The 19,338-nt window shown below is 41.8% G+C and overlaps 1 long non-coding RNA gene across 1 annotated transcript in view; it reads right to left on the reverse strand.

Annotated features, from left to right (window-relative positions):
* Positions 1–14,199, reverse strand: part of LOC130276560 (uncharacterized) — a 29,345-nt gene extending 15,146 nt beyond the window's left edge. Inside the window, exon 1 of the long non-coding RNA XR_008845166.1 lies at positions 14,048–14,199. This is a non-coding gene — a long non-coding RNA (uncharacterized LOC130276560). The remainder of the gene's footprint in view (positions 1–14,047) is intronic.
* Between the last annotated feature and the right edge of the window lie 5,139 nt (positions 14,200–19,338).

Here is a 19,338-nt window from a genome sequence, read left to right on the forward strand (position 1 = left end):
AGGTACTTAAATCATGGAGTGCCAGACGTGTCCCCTGCTTAAGCCAGTACATATCTGGGCCCATGTGAAGTTTGCTAGAGAGCATTTGGATGATCCAGAAGAGTATTGGGAGAATGTCATATGGCCAGATGAAACTTTTTGGTAAAAACTCAACTCGTCGTGTTTGGAGGAGAAAGAATACTGAGTTGCATCCAAAGAACACCATACCTACTGTGAAGCATGAGGGTGGAAACATCATGCTTTGGGGCTTTTTTTCTGCTAAGGGACCAGGACGACTGATCGGTGTAAAGGAAAAAAATGAATGGGGCCATGTATCATGAGATTTTGAGTGAAAACCTTCTTCCATCAGAAAGGGCATTGAAGATGAAACGTGGCTGGGTTTTCCAGTATGACAATGATCCCAAACACACCGCCTGGGCAATGAAGGAGTGGCTTCGTAAGAAGCATTTTAAGGTCCTGGAGTGGCCTAGCTAGTCTCCAGATCTCAACCCCATAGAAAACCTTTGGAGGGAGTTGAAAGTTCGTATTGCCCAGCAACAGCCCCAAAACATCACTGCTCTAGAAGAGATGTGCATGGAGGAATGGGCCAAAATACCAGCAACAGTGTGTGAAACCCTTGTGAAGACTTAAAGAAAATGTTTGACCTCTATCATTGGCAACAAAGGGTATATAAGGGTATATACTGAGATGAACTTTTGTTATTGACCAAATACTTATTTTCCACCATAATTTGCAAATAAATTCTTTAAAAATCAGACAATGTGATTTCATGGATTTGTTTGCCTCATTATGTCTCTCATAGTTAAGGTATACCTATGAGGGAAATTACAGACCTCTCTTATCTTTTTAGTGGGAGAACTTCCATAATTGGTGGCTGACTAAATACTTTTTTGCCCCACTGTATAACCGGAAGTTCCAATGCTGTGCTCAGCTGTTTCTATCAGTCCCATAGAGTTTAAACTGCTCTTTACTGTGGTTGTGTAGTTGAGCAGAATTGGATTAAGGAACCTTGTTCTAGTGATTGCTAGTGACCCTCAGCAGTCATAAATCTATCCAATACATGGGTGATAAATATGGGAAACCCCTTTATATGGCTTTCCCACTACAGGTTATTAAGGTATTTTGGTGGAAGTCTTTAACCAACTGTTTGACCACCCCGATCTCTCAATAGGTTACCAGAATGGGCATCCCAGAGACATTTTTTTTATATAAAAACGATAAAAAGGCTTAAATAGAAATAAAAATAATAATTAAATAAAAACATCTCTGCTGTACCCTGCATCCTGTGCTTGTTTGTCATGCTCCTGCTTGGGGTCATTGTGTCTTGTGTGGGCTTTCTTATCCTGGATATCCCAATAATATTATAATGTGCTCTAACTCTTGTCTCTTAGGAACCCCCTCTTAAACACATTCCAATAGACCTGTTCTTCAAACTGCACCCACTCCTTAACCCCTTAACGACGCAGGACGTATATTTACGTCCTGCGCCGGCTCCCGCGATATGAAGCAGGATCGCGCCGCGATCCCGCATCATATTGCGTCGGTCCCGGCGCTAATCAACGGCCGGGACCCGCGGCTAATACCACACATCGCCGATCGTGGCGATGTGCGGTATTAACCCTTTAGAAGCGGCGGTCAAAGCTGACCGACCGCCGCTTCTAAAGTGAAAGTGAAAGTGACCCGGCTGCTCAGTCGGGCTGTTCGGGACCGCCGCGGTGAAATCGCGGCGTCCCGAACAGCTGATCGGACACCGGGAGGGCTCTTACCTGTTAATAAAGGTCATTTAACCCCTTCCCTAATAAAAGTTTGAATCACCCCCCTTTTCCCATAAAAAAAATAAAACAGTGTAAAAAAAATAAAAAATAAACATATGTGGTATCGCCGCGTGCGTAAATGTCTGAACTATAAAAATATATCATTAATTAAGCCGTATGGTCAATGGCGTACGCGCAAAAAAATTCCAAAGTCCAAAAAAGCGTATTTTGGTCACTTTTTATATCATTAAAAAATGAATAAAAAGTGATCAAAAAGTCCGATCAAAACAAAAATCATACCGATAAAAACTTCAGATCACGGCGCAAAAAATGAGTCCTCATACCACCCCATATGTGGAAAAATAAAAAAGTTATAGGGGTCAGAAGATGACATTTTTAAACGTATAAATTTTCCTGCATGTAGTTATGATTTTTTCCAGAAGTGCGACAAAATCAAACCTATATAAGTAGGGTATCATTTTAACTGTATGGACCTACAGAATAATGGTAAGGTGTAATTTTTACCGAAATATGCACTGCGTAGAAACGAAAGCCCCCAAAAATGACAAAATGGCGTTTTTTTTTTCGATTTTGTCGCACAATGATTTTTTTTTCCGTTTCGCCGTGCATTTTTGGGTAAAATGACTAATGTCACTGCAAAGTAGAATTGGTGACGCAAAAAATAAGCCATAATATGGATTTTTAGGTGGAAAATTGAAAGGGTTATGATTTTTAAAAGGTAAGGAGGAAAAAACGAAAGTGCAAAAACGGAAAAACCCTGAGTCCTTAAGGGGTTAAAGGGGTACTCCGTGGTTAATTTTTTTGACTATATGGCATCTTCTTTGTAAGTTTAGTTTTTTTGCAATATACATGTGTTATATGTTTTGGCAGCAAGTATGTGTTTTTCTTACCTGTTTGTTGGGCAGGAAGTTCTGTAGTTCAGAGGGTTTTCTGTTACTGTTGTCAACAGTTCTGAGTCTGTTGTGGACAAGATGTCACAGATTTTTTTTCTCTGTCTGCAAGATAAAAATAAGCCACGCCCCCTCATCTCATCCAGCTGAGTACACAGCTCCTCACCTCCCCTCCCCCCTGCTCTGTATTCTAAGGACACAGGTCTGCATAGGAGAAGGACCTCACAGAGAAGATAAGTGTTATCTGAAGGGGAGGATGAGAAGGTGCACGGGCTGGGGATGTATGGACTGCAGGGTATGAATCTCATACTGGGAATTATCTCTATATGTGAAGGGGGAGGGAGGACTCCTGAATGACACATGCTGGGAGTTGTAGTCCCCTTTGTGTGTGTATCCCAACCAAGGCTGATTATATTAGTGTGCTGTCTACAAGGGGGCTGACCCGGGAAAATAGTATGGTGGGTAAAGGGTGGAACAAACAAACAAACAAAAAAAGGAGCCGCCCCAAACCAGCAAGGCATGTGGCATGCTGGGATTTGTAGTTTACAGCACAGCAAGAAACAGGAAATAGAAGCAAAAATAGGAAAACAAAGTGGGGGATAAAAAGACAACAAAGAACGGAAATAGAGTAGGCTAAACAACAAGAATAGAAATGAAACAAAACAAATAGGGTAAGTAAAAAACGGAAAAAGACGTTGACCACCGGAGTACCCCTTTAAGCCCCTTTAATCATTTTCTGACCATATTCTTCAGTCTGCTACCTACCCTGATCTTCTACCAGAATTCCGCACTGAGAGAAATAAGCCAGCCCTGAACTTGTGCCTAAAGAAAATTTTGCCAAAACTATGAACTGTGCCTGACCAACTACAATTATTTCCTTAGTGCCAGAAATCAGTGACTTCTGTCCATCCATGTGTCAACTGTTGCTAATGCAGGGAACTCCAGGGGTAGCCACCTGTGGGGGAAATTTTCTTTGACAAAGTCCACATGCCCTTGCAGGGGTTAAAGGCAGTTGGAGCCTTTGAAATTGAAAAAAATATATATATTTAATTTAAAGGAATACTCTGGTGGAAAACACATTCTTTCTAATCAACTGGTGCCAGAAAGTTAAAAAGATTTGTAAATCACTTCTATACAAAAATGCTATTCCTTTCAGTACTTATCAGCTGCTGTATACTACAGAGGAAGTTGAGTTGTTCGGTAAAATAAAGGTAAAATATATAGGAAATTAAAAAAATCGGCAAAATAAGTATATAAATTGCACCTAAGGGCAAAGAAAAGAAGGAGGGGAAAAATCTAAATAATGGAAAAAAAGAAAGGGGAAAAATAAACAGGAGAGGAATATGGATAAAAGAATGCAATCATTTTATTAACAAATAGATAGGAAAAAATGATCACATAAAGGATAAAATAAAGAAATGAATATATATGTAGAAAAAAATATATATATATAAATATGTATGGGTAGAAACTTTCCTTTTGGGAAGAAGTCTGGCTTGACATAAATCCCAATTAGCTTTTCATATTCCTTAACAGGAGCTAAGCTGATACCAGGGAACACTACCTGAATAAGGTGGTGTAATGAGCTGCTTTGCATATTCCCCTACCCAGAATGCCTGCGGAGTGCAAAATGGCCTTATGAAGCTCCGTCATACCAGGAGTGATAATCTCTCCCTGAGATAAATACTCATCACCTTTATATATATACACACACACACACATATATATATATATATATATATATATATATATATATATATATATATACACATACACACATATATATATATATATATATGTGTAGAATATATATATATATATATATATATATATATATGCAAATATATATTATACAATATGAGAGAGCACTAAATACTTGTCTGAACACACTGCTGAGCAGCAAAGTAGAAGGAAGTTAACAGGGCAACAGTTACCTACATGGCCTACGCTATGCTGTGATTGGTTACTGTATTGATGCAGCATGTTTGGTTGCATCATATATCTAAAGTTTTTCTTTGATATTTACATTACTTATTTGCTGATGAGTTCACTAAAAAACTGTTTAAAGTATAATAGGAGTGTCTTGTCTTAAAATCCAATAATTCTATTAGCATGTCTAGCTCCTTTATTGGGAGAAAACTCACTAACTAGAGGAAACCCAAAGAAAGACAAACTAAATAAAGTAATAGGAAAGTGCAAAACCTTAGTTCACAATATGGCAATTAGTACTAAGTTTAAAATGAAACACACATGAGATAAACTCCAATACCTAATCTTTGTTGTTTGTTACATACAATGTAGTAGTTGTAGTTGCAAGTGTAAGCCAGGTCAGACCTGGCTTACATACTTGCCTTTGACAGCAATTTAAAAAAAATAGTCACACAAAAAGTAACAACTGCGACTTTTTGCGCAGCTCCGCTCATCGGCCATCCGCCTGCATCTATCACCCAATTGCTAGGTATTACAGAAGTACAACCCCCAGCATTCCCTTACAGGGAGGACAAGCTGGGAGTTATAGTTACAACAGCTTGCGAGCGGGTGGTAGATATGGGCGGGTGGCCTAGGGGCAGAGCCAGCTGACAGGAATATGAAATTACAGCATTGTAATTTCATATTTCCCGGGCAGACCTGTGATTGGTCCAGACCGCCTCGCCAATCACAGCTGCCAACAGAAAATATGAAGTTATAGTGCCATAACTTAATTTTCCTGCTGGGAAGCCAGGAAGCGGAGCACAATGCCGCCCACTTCCCTGGCAAGCTTATCACCCCCCATGCTGCACAACTATAACTCGCAGCATGCCCTTACAGTGAGGATATGCTGGGAGTTGTAGTGGTGTGGCGCCGGTGGGCAGGAGGAATATGTGCTGGCAGGTGACAAGCTTTCTGCCCCACCACTTGACTACAACTACAAGCTTGTCACCTGCCCGCACATCTCCTGCCCATGCCGCACAGCTACAACTCCCAAACTCCTACTGTAAAGGCATGCTGGGAGTTGTAGTCACGTCGTGCAGACAGGAGATGTGCGGGAGGGTGACAATAAATGTACTAACCAATTTTACACGTTTTTTTCCTTCTCATTTCAGATCCGTATATCCTATGGACTACTTTGGATTCGGTGGTCTAGCGCTTTTTTTTTTCTTTTTGTTTAATGTTAATAAAATGGTTAACAAGGGCTCGTGGGGGAGTGTTTTTTGGAAGAAAGGTTTTTTAAACGTGTTTTTTTTTTTTTTACATTTTTATATTTACTTTACATGCTTAATAGTGGAAGCTTTCATATAGACAGAGTCCATTACTAACCCGGGGCTTAGCATTAGCCACAAAACAGCTAGAGCTAACCCCCCAATTATTACCCTGGTACTTACCGCCACAGGGGTGCCAGGAAGAGGTGGTACCAACAGGCCTGGGACGTCAAAAATGGCTCTCCGGGGCCTAGGCGGGAACGGGCTGGCGTTATTTAGGCTGGGGGAGGCCAGTAACAATGGTCCTTGCTCACCCTGGCAATTTAAGGCTGTTGCTGCTTAGTTGGTATCTGGATGAGAATAAAAATAGGGGCAACCCTATGGGTATATATATTATATATATATATATATATATATATATATACATATATATATATAATTATTTATGCAAAAATGAGTGTGGTTCCCCATATCTTCATTGTCAGCCAGACACCAACAAAGCAGCCTAAATAACACCAGCCTGTTACCACTTAGCGCTAGTAGTTTTTGGGGCTAACACTAAGCCACGGCTCAGTAATGGACTCCGTCTATAAGCCGAATTCCACTACTAAGCCTGTAAAGTAAATAATAAAAAAAAACACGTTTATGAAAATATTATTTAAAAAACACTCCCCCACAAGTCCTCGTTAACTATGTGTGTGTGTGTCTGTGTGTGTGTTTTGTTTTGCATCTTGAAATGGAGTGAATAGACAGTTTTGGCATCATAAGTGTGATATTTCATATTGTGCATATAGTGATGTAGAGCAGTAAAATTTTACATCTTAAAATTAAGTAAAAGATATTAGCAAGGCATGATGAGCGTGATTGTAATGGGCATAACTGTTCGTAATCTTGATACCACCTGTTGGTTCTCTAAAGGACACGTACTGTTTTTAACAGATGTGTATATAATGGGACTTTACTGCCATGAAACATGGAGATACAATATCACTCTCAATTTTTGCTATACCTCTGATATTTTTCCTGGACTTTATTATGGACTTAATCCGAAGTATTGTCTGTGCTGCTAACAGAGGATAATCTACCTGGGAGGTGAGCTAGTTGCTGCATTTTTATGCCTTATTTAGGAGTTAGCACAGACTGTGGGACCTAAAGTCCACATGACATTAAAACTACATTTACTTTTTAGCTGTTTTGCTAAATTTAGAGGAAAAGTGGCCTGAAGGAGCATATCATCACTTCTAGGGGTGCACCATTTTAATTTTGTTCTAGAGACTCCTCTATGTGTGCTGCCGGCATCTACATATCTATTTTAGCTATATTTTGGTTCCGCCATTAAACTCCTCATCGCAATCAAATCTGCGTATCTTATTACTACTTATTTCCTGTATATTTGCATCCCAAGTAACATGGGCAAATAGGTTAATTAACAGTGAGCGCAGCAGCAGGAGCGGGCTTCAGTACTTAAATGCTAGTTTGGCTTTGCAGCTGCAAAGTTCTTTGTGTATTTCATGCTGAATTATTAGTGATTTTCTACTCCCTCGATGCAAGAAATTGTTTGAATAGAACCCATAATTAACAAATCTCCTCTAATATGCAAGACCATCTCTTTCCATTGTACACCTGCTAACAGTAAAGAAAAAAAAATAAAGATTCTCTTAGTATATTCCACATTCTATGTATTCGATGCAAATTAGCATTGATTGCTCTCAAAAAAGGGAAAGTTGAAATTAATATTTAAGCTAATTGTTATTCTGTATTGTATGAGGCTTCAGTTAGGTCTGAATTCTGAAAGTGGGAGCAAAAAAAAAACTGCTTTTATTTTCCCCTAATCGTATTCTAGTCACAAAACGTCATTGTTTCTGCAGAGATAACTGGTGCTGCCTCACAGCCTGCTTCTGGTGCTAAATCTGATTGATTCTCCAAGCCTTGACTCATTACAAATGCTTATTCTTTGCCACTTTCACTAGAGATAAAATTAATCAGAAATATTCATAAAAAGGATACAGCAATGTCGGGGAAAAAATCTAATTTTTTTTTTTTTTTAACATAACGCTTCATTGGAATTTAGTGGCATTCGATGAAAATACTGATCCTACTTTAGGAGGAGAGACACAGGTGGATGGGGATATTGAAATTCAGGGACAGCTGTGAATTAAGAGATACATTGTAGAACGTTTGTTATGTTAGTCATCCGTTGATTCGATTTTGATGTGTGAAAGAAGTGGATTATAATGGAAAAGCTTTGACGATAGCTAGTCCTAATTAAATACATATGTTTGGCATTGTATTAGTTAAAAGAACATAAGACATAGAACAAAAAAATTAAAAAAAATCCGGCCGCAGTCCTCCACCCTGTTCATATTATTTTGTGTCTTATTGAAATTATAATTTAAAAATGCAAAAACAATTCTCCTCTATGTGTTTCTAGAGCCTGGGTTCTCAACCCGTGGTATGCGTACCCACTAGGGGTACGCCACGGGTTGAGCGTGGGTACGCGAAAGCCCTGTCAAATGACGGCCATGCATTGGCCAGTATTTGACAGCGCATAGCCGCGGCAGCTCACCGTACAGTAGTGCGGCCCAAGCTGCAGCCTCAGTTACTGTAAGTGAGCTGCCTGGTTGCCGGGGAGACGTGTCACCTCCCCTGAGGTTGCGCGGAGTTGCCGCACAGTGCAGGAGAACGTCACATATCAGTGCGGCCCCGCCGAACGGGACGCGCTGCATCAAGAAGCAACAAACAGGGTCCCGCCGGAGGCCAGGTAAAAAGAATAAAAAAGTTAATAACTGTGTGGGCCAGAGGGGGGATGTATTGGAGGGAGCACAAGGCATTAAGATGGAGGGGGAGAGGGATGGTGAGTAATAAAGAATAAAGCACAAGGCATTAAAATGTAATGCCTTGTGCTTTATTACTCCCCATCCCCCCTCAACCCCCCCCCCTCCACCATTATCCATCTCCCCCTTCATCTTAACGCCTTTAGCTTTATTACTCCTCATCCCCCCTCTGCCATTATCCCTCTCCCCCTCCATTTCATGATTGAGGGGTGATGATGGGGGGATGGGGAGTGATAAAGCACAAGGCATTAAGATGGAGGGAGAGAGGGATAATGGCGGAGGGGGGATGAGAGGGAAATAAAGCACAAGGCATTAAGATGGAGGGGGAGAGGGATAATGGTGGAGGGGGGATGTGGAGTGATAAAGAACAAGGCATTAAAATGTAATGCCTTGTGCTTTATTACTCCCCATCTCCCTTCATTCCCCCCCCCCTCCGCCATTATCCCTCTCCCCTTCCACCTAAATCCCCTTGCGCCATTCCCCCTTCCTCTCATCCCCTTTTGCCATATCGGATAATAATGGCACAAGGGGATTAAGTTGGAGGGGGGGGGAATGGCAAAAGGGGATTAATATGGAGGAGGGGGTGTTGATTATCCCCCCTCCATCTTAATCCCCTTGTGTTATTATTCCCCCTCCATTTTAATCCCCTTTTGCCATTATTCCCCCTTCATCTTGATCCCCTTTTGCCATGTCCCCCCTCCATCTTAATCCCCTTTTGCCATTTCCCCCCTCCATTTTAATCCCCTTGTGACATTATTATCCGATATGACAAAAGGGGATCAGAGGAAGGGGGAATGGTGCAAGAGGATCAGAGGGAGGGAGGAATAATGGCACAAGAGAGTAAGATGGAGGCGGGGGGGGGGGGGTTGATTATTCCTCCCCTCCATCTTAATCCCCTTGTGTTATTATTCCTCCTCCATCTTTATCCCATTGTGTTATTATTCCCCCCATCCTTATCCCCTTGTGTTATTATTCCCCCTCCATATTTATCCCCTTGTGCCATTATTCTCCCTCCATCTTAATCCCCCTGTGCCATTATTCACCCTCCATCTTAATCCCCTTGTGCCATTATTCCCCCTCCATCTTAATCCCCCTGTGTCATTATTCCCCCTCCATTTTAATCCCCATGTGCCATTATTCCCCCTCCATATTAATCCCCCTGTGCCATTATTCCTCCCTCTCTCTGATCCCCTTTTGCCATATTGGATAATAATGGCACAAGGAGATTAAGATGGAGGGAGAATAATAGCACAGGAGGATTAAGAGGGAGGGGGGAATGATAGCAAAAGGGGATTTAGATGGAGGAGGAATAATAACACAAGGGGATTAAGATGGAGGGGGGATGGCAAATGGGGATCAGAGGGAGGGGGGAATAATGGCAAAAGGGGATTAAGATGGAGGGGGGAAATGGCAAAAGGGGATTAAGATCGGGGGGGAAATGGCAAAAGGGGATTAAGATGGAGGGGGAGTAATAGCACAAGGGGATTAAGATGGAGAGGGGAGAATAGTAGCACAACGGGATTAAGATGGAGGGAGGGGAAATGGCAAAAGGGGATTAAGATGGAGGGGGGTAATAGCACAAGGGGATTAAGATGGAGGGGGGAATAGTGGCACAATGGGATTAAGATGGAGGGGGGAATAGTGGCAAAAGGGGATTAAAATGGAGGGGGGAATAGTGGCACAAGGGGATTAAGATGGAAGGGGGAATAGTGGCACAAGGGGATTAAGATGGAGGGGGGAATAGTGGCACAAGGCGATTAAGATGGAGGGGGGAATAGTGGCACAAGGGGATGAAGATGGAGGGGGGAATAATGGCACAAGGGGATTAAGATGGAGAGGGGAATAGTGGCACAAAGGGATAAAGATGGAGGGGGATAATAGCACAAGGGGATTAAGAGGGAGGGGGAATGCTTTAGTATAAAGGTAAGAACAAGCCTTTTGTCCGCGGGTACCCCTCGAGTGCAAGTTCCGCGCGGGGGGGTACCCGCGGACATACTTTCAGGCCTTGGGGGTACAGTCGCCAAAAAGGTTGAGAACCACTGTTCTAGAGAGTCCCTTCTCCTTGTTTGCACAATCCTGAAAGGCAACTGTCCACAGCAGGACCTCTCACCCACTGCTCAATATGAATCTTGGAGTCACTGGAGTATCGCGAGGAGCAAAATTGGGTTTTGTATGGGGCCCGCGCCGCACCGTTAACCGGGACAAACCGTGTACACTATGTTTAAAATAAAAAAGGTTTTACTAAGAAGCTGACAACACGTTTCAGGAGCATGTGCCCCCTTTTTCAAGTCTCTTTTTCAGGAGACTTGAAAATGGGGGCACATGCTCCTGAAAAGTGTTGACAGCTTCTAAATAAAACCTTTTTTATTTTAACCACAGTGTCCAAGGTTTGTCCCGGTTACCGGTGCAGCGCGGGCCCCACAGAAAACCCATTTTTGCTCCTCTAGATACTCCAGTGACTCCAAGATTTGTTTACAGGACCCTTCCATGGTCAGGTCCAGGTTGGAGGCTGCCCTGCTTTCATCTGTTTCTTTATGCGCACAAAGATGTTGAGCTCTCAGCCCAACATCATCAAGTTTGTGTAACTGTTCTTCTTAAATAACTTGTTGCCTTTGGTAACGGCACAGGGCAGCACCACCTGTGTTTGGTTTTTCTCTTTCTAAATATTTACCACTGCTCAATATGCAATAGGAAACCAGAAATTCTGATCCACAGCATTGAAAGGGATCAGGAAAAAAACAAAAAGACTGTATGAACATGCAAAAAAAATGTTAAACTTTAAATAATAGCTTAACCCCTTAAGGACGCCGGGCGTATTCATACACCCCCGTTTCAAAGTCCTTAAGGACTGAGGGCCTATGGGTACACCTGTGGGAATTCCGGTCCGATATCTATCAGCAGGCACCTCGTGCAAACCCTTGGGGATGTCCTGAGTCAATTCAGAACGGCGATTTGCAGCTATTCCGGGTAAATAGGGTCTCTGGTGACCCGGTGACCCAGAAAAAAAGGGTGAACTGGGCTGTTCGAGACAGCCCCATTCACCCTTACCCAGCAGGAGTGAGGTGGCACGGGTGCCGCCCCACAATCACATGATTGATCTTTCGGAACGACCGACCAATCACGACCCTGCTGTGCGGTGATCAGGACAGCGATCATGGCGGCGATCAGGGCCGGCAGGGTCTCCTACCTTTTCCTGGTCTGGCGGGGGTCCCCTCAGGAACGGTGGCGGTGACAAGAGCAGCAGAATCTGTGGCAGCAGCGGTGGAGGTCCCGGCGGCAGAATACAGCAGGAGGGGAGGCCTACAACTCTCAGCATGCCCTTTGACTGTCAATGCATGCAGATTGTTGCAGTTTTGCAACAGCTGGAGACACATTGGTTGTGAAACCAAAGTTTGTTACCTAGCTTAGTGTTATGCAACGAGTGTGCCTCCAGATGTTGCAAAAATACAACTCCCAGCATGCACTGAGAGACTGTACATGCTGGGAGTTCTAGTTTTGCAACAGCTGGAGGCACACTGGTTGCGAAACACTGAGTTAAGTAACAAACTCTCAGTGTTCCGCAACCAATGTGCCTCCAGCTGTTGCATAACTACAACTCTCAGCATGTATGGTCTGTCAGTGCATGCTGGGAGTTGTAGTTTTGCAACAGATGAAGGTTTCCCCCCCATCCATGTACAGCGAGTTTTCTGCTGCAAGTTTGAGATGCGACAAATTTTTTTCCTGCAATATCCCTTTAACCCCTTAATGACGCAGGACGTAAATGTACGTCCTGGTGAGCTGGTACTTTTATGCACCAGGACATACATTTACATCCTAAGCATAACCGTGAGCATTGGAGCGATGCCCGGATCATCCGTGGTAGGTCCCGGCTGCTGATCGCAGCCAGGGACCCGCCGGTAATGGCGGACATCCGCGATCCCGCGGATGCACACCATTAACCCCTCAGATGCCGTGATCAATACAGATCACAGCATCTGCAGCATCGCGGTCACTAAAATGGATGATCGGATCGCCCACAGCGCTGCCGCGGTGATCCGATCATCCAGCATGGCAGCCAGAGGTCCCCTCACCTGCCTCCGCTGCCTTCCCGGCGTCTTCTGCTCTGATCTGCCTTCCCGCAGACCAGAGCAGAAGATGACCAATAACACTGATCAGTGCTATGTCCTATACATAGCACTGAACAGTATTAGCAATCGAATGAGTGCTATAAATAGTCCCCTATGGGGACTATTAAAGTGTAAAAATAAAAGTAAAAAAATAAAGTTAAAAAAATTTGAAAACCCCCCTCCCCTAATAAAAACGTAAATTGTCCCATTTTCCCTATTTCACCCCCAAAAAGTGTTAAAAAATAAAATGTTAATGATACTGTACGGTGAACGGCGTGAACAAAAAAAAAAGTCTAAAAATTGATTAAAAGTTTTATATAAGCAAATATGGTATCAATAAAAAGTACAAATCACGGTGCAAAAAATTAGCTCTCATACCGCCGATCATATACGGAAAAATTAAAAAGTTATAGGTCTTCAAAATAGGGGGATTTTAAACGTACTAATTTGGTTAAAAAGTTTGCGATTTTTTTTAAGCGCAACAGTAATAGAAATTAGCAAAATTGTGGTTTTCTTTTTTATTTCCCCACCCAAATAGTATTTTTTTGGTTGCACCATACATTTTATGGTAAAGTGAGTGATGGCATTACAAAGTACAACTGGCCACGCAAAAAACAAGCCATCATACTAGTCTGGATGAAAATATAAGAGTTATGATTTTTTGAAGGTGAGGAGGAAAAAACGAAAACTTAAAAATAAAATTTTCTGCGTCCTTGAGGCCCAAATGGGCTGAGTCCTTAAGGGGTTAAGTAAGGAATATTTTAGTAAAAAAAAAAAAAAAATATTTGTGGAGAGTGAAGGTACTTCCCACTCTCCCACTCTCATCCTATTAGTCCAATTAGCCAATTAGGCAGTGACTGAAGGACAGACAACATAGGGATGTATTCAACGGATTATATTCAGACCAAAAATGTGTGGTAAGGAACCTGGTTCTAGATTACATCTCCAACACCTGGAAGACAACTGTGGGTAAAAGTGATTAAGAACCTCAGGCGTGTGATACCAGTGGAATAGTATCTTTTATTGGTTCTCTTTATGAGAGACACAAGATGAGGCCTTCGCTGTGTGAGCCCATATCGTCCGCCAGGTAGCCGGAGATATAGGGTTGCCCATATATGATTTCCATTTTTACATATATGAGTGTCTGAGGTTGCAGAGGTCAGGTGGGGAAATTAAGATATTGTAAATGTTCAAAATTAGACCCATTGTAGACACTTTAGAAAGAAATCCAAATGAAGTAAGGAACAAGAAGATGGCTCTCACCATGAAACGGGGTCACGTTATTCTTCAGTTGTCCATAGACTCAGACAGGTCAGGGGATCGTGCAGACAACGGGGAACATGTAGTGATGACACACATCCTCCTAACGCTGCTGTTACAAGTTCGTATCAGAGGTAGGTAACTATAGCAACACATAAACATACAAGTGTTACATGCAAAAGGACCAACCTGCTTCTACTGTCACCAGGAAAAGGATGTATGCTGGTAGCCCAATTGATAAATAAAGTTTGGGCTAAGCAGTTTGACAATTTTACTGGTGCAGATGCTTGTGGTTACAATATGTATGTTCGCAGATGCACAGTCTTATGAATAGTTACAGTGGTTTCTCTGGCAACAGTTATCTCAGCTGTACTCTTTACTGGATTGGGGCAACATAACTAATTTTTGTAGCTAGTGTCTCTTTAAGCACGCTGTGGTGGGATCTGTCTGTTGAAGCAATATGAGCCATCCTGCTGCGCTGCACAGCAGCAGTGGGCCTCCATATCTCGCACATCCAGGCATGAGGAGTGCCAGTGTGTAATGGGCAAACTATTCCTGAACTTTGAAGTAACTAAAACTCCACTCTGTGCTGCAGAGCCTTTTATAACCTACACCACACCTCCTATCCACACTATCCCAGGCTAGACTAAATTTTGGCTAGAAATACACAATGCAGATATACTACAGGTTTTCCATAGCAGAAAACGAGTCAAAGGCTAAAGTGGATCCAACTGGAAGGAGAAATATAGTGTTATGCTTTCCACTTGTAGTTGGATCCACTTCTGCCTTTGGCTCATTTTCTGCGGCAGAAAATCTGCAATGTTTCACCCTAGCCTTTAGACTTTTCATCTAGTGGTCCTACTCTACACAGGCCTATACGTTTGGAAACATTGTCATTTTGAAGGTTTACAAATGCAGTTGTGGTACATCCAGTAAAGGAGAACAAAATATAATAAAAACACTGTAGTGACCAATACAGCTCTGTGATAGTACAACCTCAGGTGAGAATCCCATGTACGAGGTTAAGCAACAGTTGGACAGAAATGACTACCTTATTACATATCTGTGTTGTGTTTTGCTGGCAATTAAAATTTATGCAAGAGCCCTTGTCAGCATGAGTATAACAAAAAATATATATAAATCCTATTAAAAGATCAAATTACAAAAAAAAAAAAAAGCAGCTAAAGTGTTTCAGTGTATAGGCAGGGAATTTCTTCCTGACTGGTAAAGGTAAAAAATATCTCTCAGAAATGAAGATGTTAAAGACCGAGATTTTTCTGTTAACATCCAAGCATTTCAAAATGTTGGCTCAATGATAGTTCCTGTGACAGTGGCTTAAAATATTACTGGTGCCTCAAGCTACAAGCATTACAGGAGAAGGATGTAGGCCAAATGAGCACCAGCTGTTCACTTTTACATGCTTCTTGAGTCCTAAAGATGACATTTGTTCTGCGTTTTTTCCCCCCACCCTCTGTGTGATACAAGATAACATACATACAAACATATTCCTGGTAGGACACCCAATGGACCCCAGGGACAGGAGGACACTTATAGGTTTACTTTAATCTCGATATTACCTCTCGTTGTTGCTATCTTTTATGTTTTTTCATTATACTGGTATTATGCAAGGTCATTTTATTCTACTTTATATAGCACATTTATATGCTTATATGATACAAGTCAAAAATATTAAATTAAAAAGGTAATAATTTCCCGGATTCAATACATTTATTACATTATATGACATTAAACGTTATTGCTTATGTTAAGGTCTGCTATATGTTTACTGTATATATATATATATATATATATATATATATATATATATTTATTTATTTTTTTAAAGAATGTGCCGATACCATTTTTAACACCCAGTGCAAATTGAAATCCTTTATATTTCAAGTTATCAATGATACCAATGTTTTTTTTTAACACTGTCACTCCTATTCCCTTAGCTGTCACAGCTCTCTGGCTATGCATTTAACTGTAAGCGCACTAATAGGACAGCTAAATTTGGCAAATGTGGAGGCAGGCCCAACACATTGGGATACAGTTTATGCGTACCTGCCCAGGGTCACTCAAGGACATTTACAGAGTGGTCCCTAAGCCGCTCCTGTGTTGTCCTGGCTGTGCGCTTAGGGTGATTGTCTTGTTGGATGGTAAACCTTCGGCCAAGACTGAGGACAAGAGCGATCTGGATCCGGTTTTTAACAGTGAGCCAAGCTATGAAGTCCCCTCTCAGTAGCTTTAATCTGATTAGACTGTGTATCCTAAGCAACATCTAAAGTTTTACTAAAAAACCTTACTCCTACTATGTAAGTCCCTATTGGGATAGTCTACTTCACTGAAGCAAAAGAGTATGTAAACTTATCATTACCCTGTGCTGTAAGGAGACTGCATTTTGTATTGGTGTGCACAGAGGATTCTCCAAGTGAGGTTTGTTCATGTTTTTCAAGTTTACACCCGGGTCTTCTCCAATCTATTATCGCAGGTTTACCACCAAGCGGGCACTAACACCCTAGAGTGCCATGAGGTCAATGACCACCCTTATTGTGCTTACTCCCCATTACAAAAGTTGTAGAGACCACCAAAGGATATTTAGTGTTCAGCCAATCCCTCAAAGCTAATGTGATACCATAGACTGCTACCCCCAGCTGGACCTGCACTACTTCTCCCAGCCTCCCTGTGAGCAACACTCTATTATTATTATTATTATTATTATTATATTATTATAATTACTAGCTGAGAACCTGGCTCGGTTTTTTCCTACCTAATCCTTGTGGGGGAGGAAGCTTTTGTCCACATATCCCATCCTCATATCTCGACCCCAAATCTCCTCCTCATATTCCTACCCTATATCCCCTCCTCATATAACAAACTCATACCCCGTCCTCATATCCTGACCTGATATCCCGTCCTCATATTTTGTCCTCATATGCCGTCCTCATATCTAACCCTCATATCTAATCCCCATGTGCCGTCCTCAGGTGGGGCTGAATTGAGATGAAGATATTGTAAGCTGTAAATAGAAGGGGGCATGGTTTTGTGGGAGTGGGGCGTGATTTGCAAGCCACACCAATACACAAAAAGGGTAGAAAATAAAAGCGGTGTGGCTCAAATTGTGTGTGTGGTTCTAAAAAATGGAATGTCACATGTGGGGAGGGTATGGCCCAACTGACGCATTCCCCAAGGGATGAAGAGCGGAGCTTGTGGAGTAAGGCACCAGAAGTCCCATATACTTGCATGGGACTTGAAACAGAAACCCCATTCTTCACATAAAGGGGTAGGTTAGTGTTAATTTAACTATCCTATATTTTTATTTCACATATAAGTAATATGTGTACCAGGTATTATTGAAATGTTTCCAGCCATACAGAATTTATGCTGGAACATACATTTCTTATAGATTTGCATGGGACTTAGGGTTAAATTAACTAACCTATATTTTTAGTGGACATATAAGTAACATCTGACCAAGTATTATCGAAGTAATATGGTTGATGTCTAAGGAAAATGATGACATAGTGGGTATAATAGAGTCTTGGTTGGACAATAGCTGTGACTGGGCGGTCAACATACAGGGATATAGTCTAATCAGGAAGGATCGTCTGAAGGCAGCATTGCGGGAGGATATATGGGAGGGAATTGATAATGTGGAGTCATTATGAGCAGAAATATATGGAGATAAAAACAAACAAAAAAATCCTGATAGGGGTGTGCTACAAGCCGCCAAATATAATGGAAGAGGCAGAAGATCAATTACTGAGGCAAATAAACAAGGCAGCAAATCAGAATGAGGTGATAATAATGGGGGACTTTAACTATCCTGATATAAACTGGGAGACTGAGACCTGTGAATCTCATAAAGGAAACAGGTTTCTGACTATAGCTAAAGACAAATATCTGTCCCAAATGGTTCATGGCCCGACCAGAGGGGGCGCCCTACAGGACTTAATATTAACCAACAGACCTGACTGAATAACTACTGTGCAGGTAGAACAAAACCTAGGAAAAATTGATCATAATATAATATATTATAGCTTGCTCTTCAATAAGGGAATCTCTCGAGGGTCCACAAAAAAATGGAGCTTTAGGAAGGCAAAGTTTGATCAACTCAGAGAAGCCCTTAACAATATACATTTGGATAATGTCCTCAAAAACAAGAATATTGACACTAAATGGGAGACTTTTAACCCCTTAACGACGCAGGATGTATATTTACGTCCTGCGCCGGCTCCCGCGATATGAAGCGGGATCGCACTGCGATCCCGCATCATATCGCGTCGGTCCCGGCGCTTATTAACGGCCAGGACCCGCGGCTAATACCACACATCCCCGATCGCGGCGATGTGCGGTATTAACCCTTTAGAAGCGGCGGTCAAAGCTGACCGCCGCTTCTAAAGTGAAAATGAAAGTGACCCGGCTGCTCAGTCGGGCTGTTCGGGACCGCCGCGGTGAAATCGCGGCATCCCGAACAGCTGACAGGACATCGGGAGGGCCCTTATCTGCCTCCTCGGTGTCCGATCGGCGAATGACTGCTCCGTGCCTGAGATCCAGGCAGGAGCAGTCAAGCGCCGATAACACTGATCACAGGCGTGTTAATACACGCCTGTGATCTGTGTAAAAGATCAGTGTGTGCAGTGTTATAGGTCCCTATGGGACCTATAACACTGCAAAAAAAATGTACAAAAAATTCCAAAGTCAAAAAAAGCACATTTTTGGTCACTTTTTATACCATTAAAAAATGAATAAAAAGTGATCAAAAAGTCCGATCAAAACAAAAATCATACCGATAAAAACTTCAGATCACGGCGCAAAAAAGGAGTCCTCATACTACCCTGTACGTCGAAAAATAAAAAAGTTATAGGGGTCAGAAAATGACATTTTTAAACGTATAAATTTTCCTGCATGTAGTTATGATTTTTTCCAGAAGTGCGACAAAATCAAACCTATATAAGTAGGGTATCATTTTAACTGTATGGACCTACAAAATAATGATAAGGTGTAATTTTTACCAAAATATGCACTGCGTAGAAACGGAAGCCCCCAAAAGTTTCAAAATGGCGTTTTTTCTTCGATTTTGTCGCACAATGATTTTTATTTTAGGTGCAAAATTGAAAGGGTTATGATTTTTAAAAGGTAAGGAGGAAAAAACGAAAGTGCAAAAACGGAAAAACCCTGAGTCCTTAAGGGGTTAAAAATATCTTAAATTCTCACTGTAAGATGTGTATACCTTATGGGACTAAAAGGGTCAGAAATAAAAGAAAACCGTTATGGATGAATAAGAACATTAA

Source organism: Hyla sarda, chromosome 6, assembly GCF_029499605.1.
Source record: "Hyla sarda isolate aHylSar1 chromosome 6, aHylSar1.hap1, whole genome shotgun sequence".
Classification (NCBI taxonomy): Eukaryota; Metazoa; Chordata; class Amphibia; order Anura; family Hylidae; genus Hyla; species Hyla sarda.